Source organism: Brassica napus, chromosome C9, assembly GCF_020379485.1.
Source record: "Brassica napus cultivar Da-Ae chromosome C9, Da-Ae, whole genome shotgun sequence".
In the NCBI taxonomy this organism is placed as follows: Eukaryota; Viridiplantae; Streptophyta; class Magnoliopsida; order Brassicales; family Brassicaceae; genus Brassica; species Brassica napus.
Genome location: NC_063452.1, coordinates 20,837,498 through 20,852,664, shown reverse-complemented (window position 1 = coordinate 20,852,664; position 15,167 = coordinate 20,837,498). Strand labels below are relative to the sequence as shown.

Below are 15,167 nucleotides of genomic sequence, written 5' to 3'. Positions count from 1 at the left end.
ATATATTTTCAGAGCTTGCAATCAAATAAGAATATCATGGGAAATACGTATATGAATGCCAAACTTGACACATACGAAAACTGAAATAATCAAATAATATGGGAAAGACGTAAATGAATGCCAAACTTGACATGAACTTCATATTTATTACATATCAGAAACTGGCATAGGAGTTATAGAGCTATATGTCTTTCACTGAAAAACAAAAGTACTCTTGATTATTTCATATCTTTTCGTAGGCAATGTTATATATGTGAAGATGATATTAGTTCATTTGGATTTAGATTAGATATATAGTACACGTCGATCTGTATATTTAATTTTGTCTTTTATTTAATATACCCATTATTAAGTATTGAAAATGTAATGTGACCAACTCTAGTAAGTAGGTCATTTTTTAAAAAATCACACATGAAAGAGAAGTTATGACTTCTCTTTTAATAGAATAGACTAGGATAGTACCCGCGCTTAAAAGCGCGGAATTACGTTTTTTAATTTTTGGTTTGGTTCTAGTTCGGTTCTGGTTTTTGATTTCAGTTCAAAAATATAGGAACCATTCACATAACTTTGTGAGAAACCTAATAAAATTTTGAGTTCAATTTAAATGCGTGAATCTAAACAGTGTATGGAATTTTCGATTTTGATTTTTGATTAGGTTGCTATATTTTCAATAGTTTGAAAAAGTATTTACACACTTATATGGGCGATATTTGGTTTTGTATTTTCTTGGTGTTTTGTCGGCCTCAGAAAAGGGGTTAGTCGAATTTGTATGATAGCATTATTATCTTGCCTAGACAAATAAGTTATCTTTCTTTTTGAACAACGCCCAGACAAATAACTAGTATAAGATCAAGATTTATAAAAATAGAGTTAGTTCTAAAGATATAGTTTTTGGCTCCTGATAAAAAATATTACAAAACCAAATTGTGTTAGAACTCAATGATAACACAAGTAAACACTACAAAACGTAAGAACCGAAGCAAGTGTAGTTAATGAGGTGTTGGTTTGGAAAAGAAACATACGCGGTGGTTTCTTGACCAACACCTTGAGACCCTGGTGCTCTAAAATATTCTGGCTGGCTTACCAGCAAGTTGTTGAGTCCTCCTGAGGCCACCAGTTGCACCTAAGAATGCCTTGAATTGAGCAGCCATCATACTGAACCTTGTTGGGAAGCCAAAGACAAACGCATCAGCCTCGGCAAGGTCGTTGGAGGTGATAAGAGGAGCATCACTCTTTGGCGGTGCACTCATTTTAGAGAGCAGATCTTCTTGGAGCGTCCCTGGTACCTGTCAAGAACAAACTCTTAGCTCGATGCTTCTGTATGAGTGTCTTCTTGTTTCTTTGAGAGGATGCAACTTAAATTTAAGATAGCTGAAAACATGAATCTGAGATGATAAGTGTTATATTACTCAAAAGATTATCACATAGCCTAAAGAATGGTGGCAGATAAAGACATTCACAAGTAAATAAAAATATAGAGATATATTTCCTCTTTCATTCAGACATAAGAACTTATTTCTAACTTCGACACCTATTCTGTTTCAATGATTTCATTATCAGTTTATGTGTCTCATTGTAGCCTAGATTGTCAGATATGCTCCATAGAAAAGCCAGTAAGAGAGTACTGACTGACCTGCCATAGTTTGGCAACGACACCATATCAACAGAAGCAGCACCTTTCCTAATCTCTTGTGCTAGTTTCTCCACATGTCTGTACATTTAGTAGTACCTGTTACACTCCACCACACTTGTTAACAATGGATGAATGGATCTCCAGTTCAAATCAAAACTCAATCACATTTCTCCACACGTCCGTACATTGAGTAGTACATGTTACATATATTCAATAATGTAGGCATTACATGTACACTCTACAGCCATTTACCCAATCATATTTTTAAAGAATCTAATTGTCTTCCTTGTTAGATATTGAACACTGGAGAAATTCTAGGCTTTGAACCTACAAAACCAAAACCAAATCAGAAGACATCAGGGCTGTCTCCACAAATTTAAGAAATATAAAAGAAAAAACGTAAAGTGTTAATGGACTAACTCATGATGGTTGTTGAAAAGGAGATTATCATGCTATTTCTCAGAGTTTCATCTCGAGGCACAAAGACTCTTCCACTTTCTCAGCCATTATAGAAGCACTACAAGAAAACAGGCGGCTGACAAAATCGTCAGAAGTTCGTCGGAATAGGCGGATACTGACGAATTTCTGACAACAGTGGTCGTGGGTATCATTTCGTCGGAAAAAAAAATTCGTCGGAATTTCGTCAGAGTTTCCGACGACTTTCTGACGAATACCGATAAACCACATTCTGACGAACTTCCGACGACACTCCGATAACATATTCCGAGAACAGAATTCATCGGAAACACTATATTCCGACGAATTAGGTCGTCATAATATACTGACGAATTAGAGTCGTCAGAATATAGCGACAAGTAGGTTCGTCGGAATATTCCGACGACACTAATTGGTCAGTATATTCTGACGACCTGTACTCGTCGGTATATTCCGACGACTATGATTCGTCAGTATATTTCGACGAACCGGTTTGTCGGTATATTCTGACGACTCTGATTCGTCAGAATATACCATTTTTAAATATGAATAAATTTTGCATTTATAAATATTTTTTATATTAAAAATTAATATATACACAAAATCTGAAATTTGAAACTAATAATATTATAGAATTTAAATTCATAGAAACTTAAATAGAAAAAAAAACATTCATCAAGTTTTAAAATTCATAAAAAACTAAGAACCCTAAGGCAACAAACGATCTAGCTTTTCCAATATCTCGGCGTTGGTCTTCTTTTGGGATTCCAGCTGAGCAAGGATAGTGGCATTCTCAGAAAGAATAGTGGTGTTCTGCTCCTCCAATGCCACAATCCGTTCATCTTTGTTCTGTAGCTGCTCTAGAATCATGGGATCGGTATACGGAACTTGCGAAGAAGACGCCGGATACGAAGAAGCACGGCGGGCCAACCCAACTAAGCGTCCTCCTTTCCTTTTAGGAACCGCCTACAAAAATATTTAAAGTTAGTAAACTACTTTTTGAAATAAATATATTAATAAAAAATTATCTTTTCGACCATCTCATTTATTTGCAATCGGAACATGTTGGTTGAAGCTCCCGTAGAATCGCCGTCATCAGAGAGAGGCTGAGAAGATAGAAGATCTTCTTTTTGAGTTTCCACCAAGTCAACGACGGATCTGATCACGGCGTCCTGAATTTGACCCATCTTCTTGTTAGTGTGAGCCTCCTTAATAAGTTGAAGATGATCAACAGGATTACCGTCATTTGCTTCAATCTAAAAAACAGTCATTAGCCAAAGAATATATAAAAATATTTATTTAAATAAATATAAAGATAAAAAAAAATAGAACTTACAAGTTGATCCTCCTTAGAAGACATAGAGCAAGCGTCGAGGTTGTGCACATACATATCTTTCCCGCCATGTTCTTGGAGTTCTTAAGAGACGTCGCTGCAGTGTCGTCCTTCTCCCAATGGACTATCAACTGCTCCCACACCGTCCCGTTGATGTACCGTGGCCTCTTGTTCTTCTGCCATACTGTCTTCAAAGCGTTGATCTGCTTCGTATAAGAGTCCATGGCCTTTTCGTTGAATTTCTGACGGACTGTTTCTGTGAGACCAGACTCCCAATTGAACTCTTGCTACAAAACACACATAATTTAATTAGTAGATATATATAAAAAAATTTGGAAAATGCTTTAAAAAAAACTGAAGAGTTACCGCAAACTGACGAAACCACAACTCCCGGTCCTCGCCAGGAATCACACTCCACTTCGAATATCCGGTATGGAGCATGGTATACATCATATTGTTGATGCTCCCGCTAATGCCATTGCTCGACTTGTTGAACCTTTTAAAAAAATGCATGTTAGAAAGTTAATTAATGGAAAAACACTACAAATAAAATAAAAATATTAACCAAGTTGTATGTCCCGGTCGTGGGTTGGGATGGTGAACCAAGAGATGCTCTCGACCTGGTTGTTGAACCAATTGTTGAACTGACATGACCCCCGGATCCTCCTGAGCAGCTGGAGCGGGAGCGGGAGCGGGAGCGGGAGCGGGAGCGGGAGCGGGAGCGGGAGCGGGAGCGGGAGCGGGAGCGGGAACCGAGTTTTGTTCGTGAGATGATCCCGATGGACGGGAACTGCTCGCCGAACTACCTCGGCCGCCACGGGGTGCAGAACGACGGGATGCGGAATGGCGTGCTTCCTCGGACCTAAAAAATAAATGTTAATACATCAAAAGATTGTTAAATATATTAAAAAATGATTTTCTATTTAAAATGTTTTAATTTATATATTTAAATCTAAAAATGATTTATATATATATGTATGTATAAAAAAATTATAAATGTTTAAAAAAATATATAAATATAGAAATGGTTGTTAAATATATTAAAAATTATTTTTACATCTAAAAATGATTTATATATATATATATGTATGTATAAAAAAAATTATAAATGTTTTTAAAAATGTTTATAAATATAGAACTGGTTGTTAAATATATAAAAATATATATATACGTTTTTATCAATATAAACAAATATAAAATCTTTTTATCTAAAAAAAAATTTATAAAATGTTTATAAATATAGAAAAGGTTGCTAAATATAAATAAAACTTTTAAAAAACGTTTTATTATATATAATATATTACTGGAAACCCCAAAAACAATTTTAAAAATACAAAAACGTTTTCAATCCAAAAAAAATTAAAACAACAATCCAAACAACAATCCTAACTAATAGATCCTAAACTATCCATTCAATCTTAAAGCTTTCAATCAAACAACCTTAAACCCTAAGATCTAACTTCCTAAACCATAAAAAAATTTAAATACACAAAGGTTTTATAGAATCTTACATGATTTGTGGAGTGGGGGAAGAGATCTGACGGTGGGAAGAGGAATCGCCAGAGATGGGAGCTCGCAAATCGCCGGAGTCGCCGTCAAAGAGAGAGAAATCGGAGAGAGTTTAGAAAGAGAGGCGGAAATGACGAAGAAGGAAACGTCCAGGGTTTTTATCTTTAATGATTCCGACGGACACGTATCAGTCGGAATTTCGTCGGAATCATTAAATATATGTTAGCGAAAATTTTCACGCGGTTTTTTTTTCCCGGGTAATTTGATATTCCGACGGATTTCCGACGGAATTAGTAATGTCGTCGGATATTAAATCCGTCGGAATGTCGTCGGTATTTTCTGACGGATTACTGACGAGTTTTTCCTACGGAATTCCGACGACGTAGTGATTAGGGGTTGAACACAAGTTTCTAAATGCAAAATCCAAATCTTTGATAAAATATATAGTATTTGCATAAAGATTTAACTATAAAAATGTTTACATAACACGATTTTTCACAAAAACATTTTTGTAGTATAAGATCAGATGAATATGATTGTATAAGTATATGAGTGTTATGATGAGATGTTATGAAAACCATGATATACATACATAAATATTTTAATGAGTTGTTATATTTGAACGGTTACGATCTAATACTATACTAAACACTTATTATGTGTTATTTTCATAGTTTTGGTATCCAAATTTATATATATTTTGATATGAAATTTTTTTAAAACATAAGTCCTCGGAAATACCTCGGAATATACCGAGGACATTCCGACAAATTTAACGAGTTCGTCGGAATGTCCTCGGTATATTCCGAGGTATTTCCGAGGAACTTGTCCACTTAGAATGAAACCATTTTTCGTCGCTATGTCGTCGGTATATAGTGACGGAATACCGACGGACTTGGTTAAAAAAAAAAACAACTTATGTAATTACAACAACTAGTAAATAGAAGTCAAATAATAAGAATTCCTAATCAGAATTATCAGAATCTTCAGAATCTTCAGAATCTTCATCAAACTCCCCAACCTCTGCTTCGTCCTCTGAATGTACAACAGCATCAAGTCCAAACTCGGTAAAATTCTCAACGAGTTCAACATCTGCCAAATCTTCAACTGCACTCAAGTTGCTGGTAGAGTCTGGTTGTAATGGTTCATTAACAGAAGTTTCATCCACTCGTCCTCTTGGGTTGATTTGCGTTACAGTGACCCATGGATCGTCTTTGTACGTCACCCGAGGGTAACTGATGTAGCACACCTATCAATTATACAAGGTATTAGTAAAATATAAACCATTAATTATGAATAAATTGACATACCTGATCAGCTTGTGAAGCAAGAATGAAGGGATCATAATATTGAAGTTTCCACCGCGAATGAACCGATGTAACACCAAACGCATCAGTCTTCACTCCTCTATGTGGGGTGGTGTCATACCAATCACAATATAATACTACACACCGCAATCCAACCATACCAGGAAACTGGATTTCCAATATTTCTTCTATGTTGCCGTAGTAGACATCGTCACCAGAACAAGACGAAACACCATCATCATATGTTGTCCTAGAATGACCTTTCCTGTGAATGCATATCCTCCCGTACAATATTTTGGATATGATTTGACCACATAGTTTGGTCCCCGCACAAATTCGCGTATCCAATCATCGAACACAAAACCTCTGGCCAAACCATCATTCACCTATAAATTACAAACATATATATATGAGTGAAAAGTTCATTACTTTATATTAAATATAAACTAATCATATACATAGGGTAATATAATATATGACTCACATAACTAAGAAGCCATGCAGCAAATCCGTTATGTCTGAGTTGTTGAAGCTCATCTTCTGTCGCATGCCTGTGAGTCATACGCAGCTCTGCCATATAAACACTATATAAAAACATATTATCAATATAAAATAAAATTATTTTCTATTAATCAAAATTTTTTTAATGAATAACTATTTTTACCTCTCGTATTGTAGAACATCTTCACAGTTGGTGAGTAAATATGTTTGCAAATGAGCGTGCTCAGTCTCCGTAAGTCTCCGCTTCGTGGGTTTTCCACTAAGTCATCCTATTTCCATGAACATGCTTGGGACAGTAACATGATATGTTGCCCTCTCCCCTCTGTCATCATGCCGAGCAGGTCTTCGGTTTTTTGTATGCACTTCTGATGGAAAATAGTTTTCAGCAAAGATTGCAGTTTCTTCATTGATCACCTGGGCGACTATAGATCCTTCCACCTTGCTTAAATTTTTGACCTTCTTCTTCAGATGATGCATATAACGCTCAAAAAGATACATCCATCGGTACTGCACAGGACCACCAAGTTCCAGTTCTCTTGCGAGATGAATAGCAAGATGTTCCATTACATCAAAGAATGATGGAGGAAATATCTTCTCGAGGTTGCACATGCTGACTGGTATGTTTGCCTTCAGATTACTAATACCCTCTGCAGTCACTGCTCTGGTGCATAAATCGCGAAAAAACACTTATACCTGCAATTGCTTCATGAACATTACGTGGCAATAGTGCGGAAAAAGCAAACGGAAGGAGGCGCTACATAATTACATGACAATCATGACTCTTCAAGCCAGTAAACTTTCCTTCGCTTCTATCAACGCAGTTTCGCAAATTTGATGAATAACCGTCTGGAAATTTTACTCTATCTGTAATCCAATCAAAGAATTCTTCTTTTCCAGCACCATCTAGCCGATAAATGGGAAAAGAGGCCGTACCGTTCTCATCAACGTGAAGTTCAGAACGATCATAGATATCGACTAAATCCAACCTTGACTTCAAATTATCCTTCGTTTTACCTTGGATGTTAAGGATTGTGTTCATCAGATTGTCAAAAAATTTATTCTCGATATGCATGATATCTAAATTATGCCGCAATAGATGATCCTCCCAATATGGCAGATCCCAGAAAATACTCTTTTTGTGCCAGTTATGTAGCTCTCCAACCGCATCGACTCGAATGTTTTCATGTCCACCTACGTCTGGCGTCCTACCTGCACCAAAATCCCTCAACTGCTTCCACAATGTTCCCCACTAACTTCCTCAGGTGGACCATCAAACACCTGCTTGTTCTTCTTAAACAAAGTCTTACTCCTACGGTATGGATGATCAGGTGGTAGAAATCTTCTGTGAGAGTCAAACCAACACGTCTTCCTTCCGTGCTTAAGTTAGAAAGCATCTGTGTCATCTTGACAATATGGACATGATAGTCTCCCATGTGTTGTCCATCCGGATAACATACCATATGCTGGAAAGTCACTTATTGTCCACATAAGTATTGCCCGCATATAAAAGTTTTCTTTGCACGAAACATCGTATGTCTCAAAACCATGCGCCCATAGTTGTTGCAACTCATATACCATTGATTGAAGAAACACATCTAGTGATCTCTTAGGATGCTCTGGCCCGGGGACGAGAATTGAGAGGAACAAAAACTCTCGTCGCATGCACAAGCTTGGCGGTAAGTTGTACGGTGTCACAATAACTGGTCATAGAGAATACTGTCTTCCACTCTTTCCAAATGGGCTGAAACCATCAGTACATAATCCAAGATAAACATTTCTTCTCTCTTCCGCAAATTCTGGATATGTTGACTGGAAATGTTTCCAAGCCTTCGCATCTGAAGGATGTCTAATCTCACCATTTGTGGAATGCTCTGCATGCCATCTCACTGCTTTTGCTGTGCGCTAACACTGATACAACCTCTGCAATCTTTCCGTCAAAGACAAATACCACATCCTATTGAACGGGATCAGAACTCTTCCCCTCGTCTCCTGATAACGAGGTTTACTACAAAATTTGCAGTTATCCCGTTCTTTATCCGCTCCCCAGTAGATCATGCAGTTGTCAATACATACATCAATCACTTCGTACGATAGTTGAAGATCCGTAACAAGTTTCTGAATCTCGTAGTATGAACCCGGTGCAAGATTATCCTCAGGTAGAATACCTTTGACAAAATCAGTAATCGCATCCACACATTCTTCAGCCAAATTATAGTATGTCTTAATACCCATCAATCTAGTTGCAGATGATAAGGGTGAATGACCATCTCTACAAACTTTATACAAAGGTTGTTTTCCGGCATCCAACATGTCAAAAAATCTCTTAGATTCGGGATTTGGTTATTCCCCTCTATAATGATCATGTATCATCTGCACAGTACCTACACCATAATCTATATCCGATCTAGGTTCTTCTAACCTAATATCAGGCTGAGGTTCGCTAACAGGCTTAGGTTCGCTAGTACTACCATATTCATAACCAGTTTCCCCATGAAGATACCAAACTTTATAATTACGTGAAAATCCTCTCATATACAAATGAGTCCAAACATCAAATTCTCTTATAATCCTATTATTATTGCAAGTAGAGCAAGGACATCTTAACATACCAGTTTTTGCATCCGGTTGTTGTTCAACAAGCTTCATGAATTCTCCAATCCCTTGACCGTATTCTTCCGTAAGTAAATTGGTGTTGGGATCCATATGAGGTTTATCCATCCACGAACGATAATAAACTCCTGAAGACATGATTTTCTCGGAATTGTTGTGATTAGAGAGAGTGAAGAGAGAATGAGGAGTGAATGAGTTGAATGAGGAGAGGTTGTATTTATAGGAAATTGTTACAGCAGTCCGACGGAATTCCGACGACCCTAACGGTCATATCCGTCGGAATTCCGTCGGTATTTTCCTATCTCAACGGCTATAAAGCGGTCATATGTATTTGTTGGCAACGGTCAAAAGGTTCATCAGAAATTCGTCGGTATATGCCGACGAACTTCCGACGACAGCGACGGTTATATTATTGATCGCAAGGTCGTCGGAAAGTCGTCGGTATATACCGACGAATTTCGGACGAACGTAATGGTTATATATTAAATCGGAATGTCGTCGGAATTGTGTCGGTATATGCCGACACTCACTCTTTGGTCGGAAAGTCGTCGGTATATTCCAACGAATTTCTGATGAAGTTGTATTTTTTGGTTTCGTCGGAATGCCGTCGGAAAATCGTCAAATTCGTCCGACGACTTTGTTGTCCGTCAGAACGTCCGTCGGAATATAGCGTGTTTTCTTGTAGTGAAGCTCTAAGCTGTTGCCACTGCCTCTGCTGAATCCTGCAATAGATCACTAAAAATCCTAAGTCAACTTTCGTTGAAAAATGGAAGGCAAACAATATCCTAATATAAAGTTAAAACTACTATACTGAGAACTTCAAATTATTAATCAAACTGAAGAAACCCAGATCGAAAAATCGAAACATTACACGATGTTAAGTACTTTGTAAGTTTCTGAATATCATCAACTGATGTGAGCTTGTTGTTTGAGACTTCTGGTACCCGTAATTTAACCAACGTTAAATCACGGTATTAAACGTTTAAAAATACACTGGCCAATCAGAAAATTGGAATCAAGACTTCCATTAATGATTGATTCGTAAGAGGTTAACGATAGAAAACTATCATCATTTTTCAGGGATGAACTGTCACTACGGAGCTGCGTATGATGGAAAGCTTGTATTTGTGACTCGTCGCTCTATACTTTCCGGTTGCTGGGGTTAAAGCGAAATTCTTGATGAAACACCACTAACCAATCTGCATGTGTTTCTTGGCACGGGGAGTGAAGACTCGCTTACAGGTGCAGTGTATCTTATCGCCCTACGTTAAGCATATAAACATAGTTAAAGAGTGGTATTAATCAATTATAAGAACACAATAATTAGCAAATATTTTGAACACTTTCCGTTGCATCTGCGAGAATGAATTCAGGAGTGTCTCCACCACCATACGATGAGTGCTGAGTCCATGAGTGCAGTGCTTTGATTTCAACCTTCCATCCGGCCGGTTTTGAATGGCTTGACAGCTCTCAAGAGAGTAGTTCCATTACCATTAGTCGATACCATTGCTATTTGAGTGTTTGATGTTTTTCGAGGTGTGGATTGTATTATGGGGCTGAAGGTTTATTTATAGTGTAGCATAAGATTTTTAGGATCACTAGGTATATTCTTTTTTTTTTTTGCATCGACTAATCTAATCGTAAGTCAATTGTAGTTAGTTAAGATATGAAAATTTAAAATATAGCAAGGAATTTGTTAAATACCTAAATCGGAATATCAGGGATAGAATAATAGAGTAGTTAACAGATTTAAGTTGCAAATCTAAAAAGATATATACGAATAAATATTGAAAAGTTTGTATAGATTTGATCTAATCTTTACTCCTAATGGTTAGAATATTCCGGTTATCTAATTTACAAAATAGGTAATTTATATGTGCATTCTATCCTGTATTTTTATTTAATATTTTATATGATTCAAGAACAACTATAGTTATAGTCGACATTATTGATGTATTGAGGTTGCATGAATATTGAAATGAAGTAAAAATAAATTTATTTGAATATGAAATTCTTCAATCATAGTGATATATAACTGCATGAAATGGTTTATTGTACAGAATTCAGCAAATAGGTCATGCAATTTTAAGGAACGGTGAAAGTGTAGGGTAAAAACTGGAATGTGTTGGTATTGCAAGTGCAGAATGTGGTAACCAAATTAAAATAAATTTTTAACGTTGGTTTTGTCTAAGTTGGGTATGAAGTTATAACTTGTCTATTGAGACTTGGTATGGAAGTTGGTATTAAAGATAACCGAAGTAATGTGTATTTCTATGTTGGTTTAAATTAAGTTGTATTCAAGGAACCAAACACATTTACATGTCCAAACACGTGCTATTCTAAAGGAAGTCCAAAAATAAATGAGAACTTGTAAATGGTAGATAAATTTTAAGACCCTAAATTAATAGAGTAGATTCTTCTACATATAACTTGATATTCTTATCAGATATAATTTAAATTCTATCGAAGTTTAAATAAAATAAAATAAAAAATAATTAAACCAAACCAAATCAAAAGATACAAGACTACATATAATTAAATTTACTCTTTTATTTTTCCACATCTACAAAATTTAAATTAAAAATAATAATGTTCAAATATAAATCAAATATTATTTTTTAATTAAAATACATTATAATTAAATTATAAGTTCTGATGAAAAAAATGAGAGATGTCAAACTAAATCACACATCGGAAGTTTAGAAAATAATGAGAGATGTCAAACTAAGACCATCTGCAACCCAAATCTATCTTTCTCTATAACTCCCACTAAAATAGAGTAACTCTATTATAGAGTATTTTTTTCTCCAATGGTTCACTCTATAATACATTTACTCTATTATAGAGAAAAAATAGAAGGATTTCACTTTTTCACTTTATATTTGGTGGGAATTATAGACAAAATTTACTCTATAATAGAGTTACTCTATTTTAGTGGGAATTATAGAGGAAAAAATTGGTTTAGATTGGAGATGCCTTAAGTCACACATCGGAAGTTTAAACAATGAGAGATTGTCAAAAAAAAACACAATGAGAGATGTCAAACTAAGTCACACATCGGAAGTTTATAATTAAATACTAATATATTATAAGTAATCCAACTCTGATTAGTATGATGCATTTTGCGGAAGAAATCCAAAAGTAAATTTATGTGGACTTGACTCTTAGGCCCAAAATAGACAATATCAAACCGATCGACCAACAAAAAGTTGGACATGAGCTGAATAAACCCCAACAATTGGTATCAAAGCGAGATGACGAAATCTGCAAGAAGACAAAAATATTATTCGAGTAGTAATAGGAGGTATGTGGCAGAGATCGTGGAAGTTCAATTGTGGGAGGATGCCAAGATGATTCACTAGAGAAAAGGACAAAAGATAAGTGCGTCATTGGGTTGAGGGGGAAAATGAGAAATGCCAATTTAAGTCACATTGAAAATTTGGACAAATAATATCTAATATATAATAAGAAATCCAACTATGATTAGTATGATATATTTTGGAAAGGAAACCCAAAAGTAAATTCACGTGAATATGTCCTAAACTAATGGGCCGAATATAACCCAACAAACAACATGGATGTACCTTAAATTCAAAACAGTGCTTTTTATACGTCACCAACCTCTCAGCCCAACTTGATCTCAGCCCAACTTTTCTATTTTCTTATTCGGAGGATTGTTGTTATCCTCAAACAAGTCGTTATATCTTCTCTATTAAAAGAGAAGTACCATTTTTATCTACTATTTAGAAGTCTACTAGGACCATTTCATTAATCACATAATATGATATAATAATTAATAGGAATATTAATAATAAATTAATTTTAACTATAGATTTGAATTTTATTTTCAGTTATAACAAAATCTGTTGAGAAAAATCTAACAAAATCCTACTAAATTTTTAAATAATTTTATTTAATATTTGTTTAATTAATTTCGTAATTAAATAATAGAATGCTTTCATTTAAATAAATTATCATCTACCACTAAAACGGGTTCAAATTTGTTAATCATGTCAGATTTGTTTTATACAAATGAAGTTATTAACATATGTTAAAAATTTATTTCTACAGCTATATATTTTCAAAAATCATATGTTGAAGAATATTTTTTATTTGATGATTTCAAATTATGAAAACTCGAAAACGTAATAAAAAAGGTAAAATGTATAAAACAAACCCCTATATTAATAAAATAATAAGAAACTTAAACAATAAAATTAAAAAGTTATAAAATACTAAACACTAAAATATAAATTGTATATTTAAATTTATATAATAATATTAAAATTAAATATTTATAAAATGAAAATATACCCGCACTATGTGCGGGATAAACTCTAGTAGGATTTAAACTAATAATGATTCTTTTTTTTTTTTTTTTTTTTTTTGATAATCCAAGTATCCGGACCTTAGTCCGACTATCCCACCGTGTCCAACCGGAACTGGCGGGTCCTGGCGGCCAAACGAAAACCATGTAAATCTGTTGTGGCCGGGTCTCGAACTCGTGATGGCGGGCACCTCAGCCGAGGTTCCTATACCACCAGACCACGAGGCCCGGTTCTACTAATAAAGATTCTTGGTGCGACAGAATAAATATATTGAAGCATGAAAATGTGAAACATTGAGAGAACTCAATTCAAGTCCCGAAGTTTAGGCAAGAAGTGTTTAATAAATAAATAAATGTCTAACTCTAATTATTACCAGCATTTTTTGAAATGAATCCAAAAATAAATCCATGGGCTTGTCTCTTAGGCACAAAGTGGACAATATCGTAATAAACAAATTTTAAAGAGTTGGACATGAACTAAATAAATTCCAACAATTGGTATCATAGCGGAATGTCGAAAATCTGCAAGAAGACCAAAATACCATTCGAGTATAAATGAAACCTTTTAAGATGGAAACGAGGTACATGGCAAAGACTAGTCAAAAGATCCTGGAAGTTTAGTTGGGGGAAGAACATCCTCAAAGTAACCCTGCACAAAATCTGCAAAAGGACCAAAATACCTTTCGAGTAAGAATGTGACATTTTAAGATGGAAAATGAGGTACATGGCAGAGACTAGTCAGAAGATCATAGAAGTTTAGTTACGGGAAGAACATCCTCAAAGTAACCTTGTGATTGGGTGCCAAATGTCGAAGACGCGACAAGATAGGCTCTAAGGAATTTCGCTGAAGGAAAAGACACAAGATGAGTGTGGTTCTTGATTTGAAGAGGAGAATGAGAGATGTCAATTCAAGTCCCATATCGGAAGTTTAGACACGAAGTGTCTAATATATAAAGAGATGTTCAACTCTAATTAGTACGAGACTTTTTGGGAAGGAATCCAAAAATAAATCCATACGGACTTATCTCTTAGACCAAGGTAGATACTATTGTACTAAACGGACGTTAGAAAGTTGGACATGAGCTAAATAAATTCCAACAAACGTACGTATAGACAACTTTAATGGATAATGCATCCAAAGACTATTTTTTCATATGACATTTAATAAACGAGTTTGACGTAAACCTTTAAATACGTTTTAAAGAGAACTAAATTTTGACCCAAGCGCGGGTTCTTTTTTTGGATTTTAGACAATGTGTATGAATATATTTTGGATATTTGTTGGATCTTCGGATATTTTCAAGTTTCAAATTATTTTTCAGGTTTTCGGGTACTTCTAATCTTTTCAGATGTTAAATACTGAACCGACTTAGACCTATTACGTATCCAAATATTACAACTATTTTACATGTATTTGAATTATAATTCCGAACCGACCCAGATATGAAAGCAACCGGCCTAAAACGAACCAAAAATTTTCAAATATCGATTTGGGTCCAAATGTTTAGAACT

At 35.1% G+C, this 15,167-nt stretch overlaps 1 pseudogene; it reads right to left on the bottom strand.

Annotated features, from left to right (window-relative positions):
• Window positions 1-870: 870 nt before the first annotated feature.
• Window positions 871-3,625, bottom strand: LOC111210091 (annotated as a pseudogene).
• Between the last annotated feature and the right edge of the window lie 11,542 nt (window positions 3,626-15,167).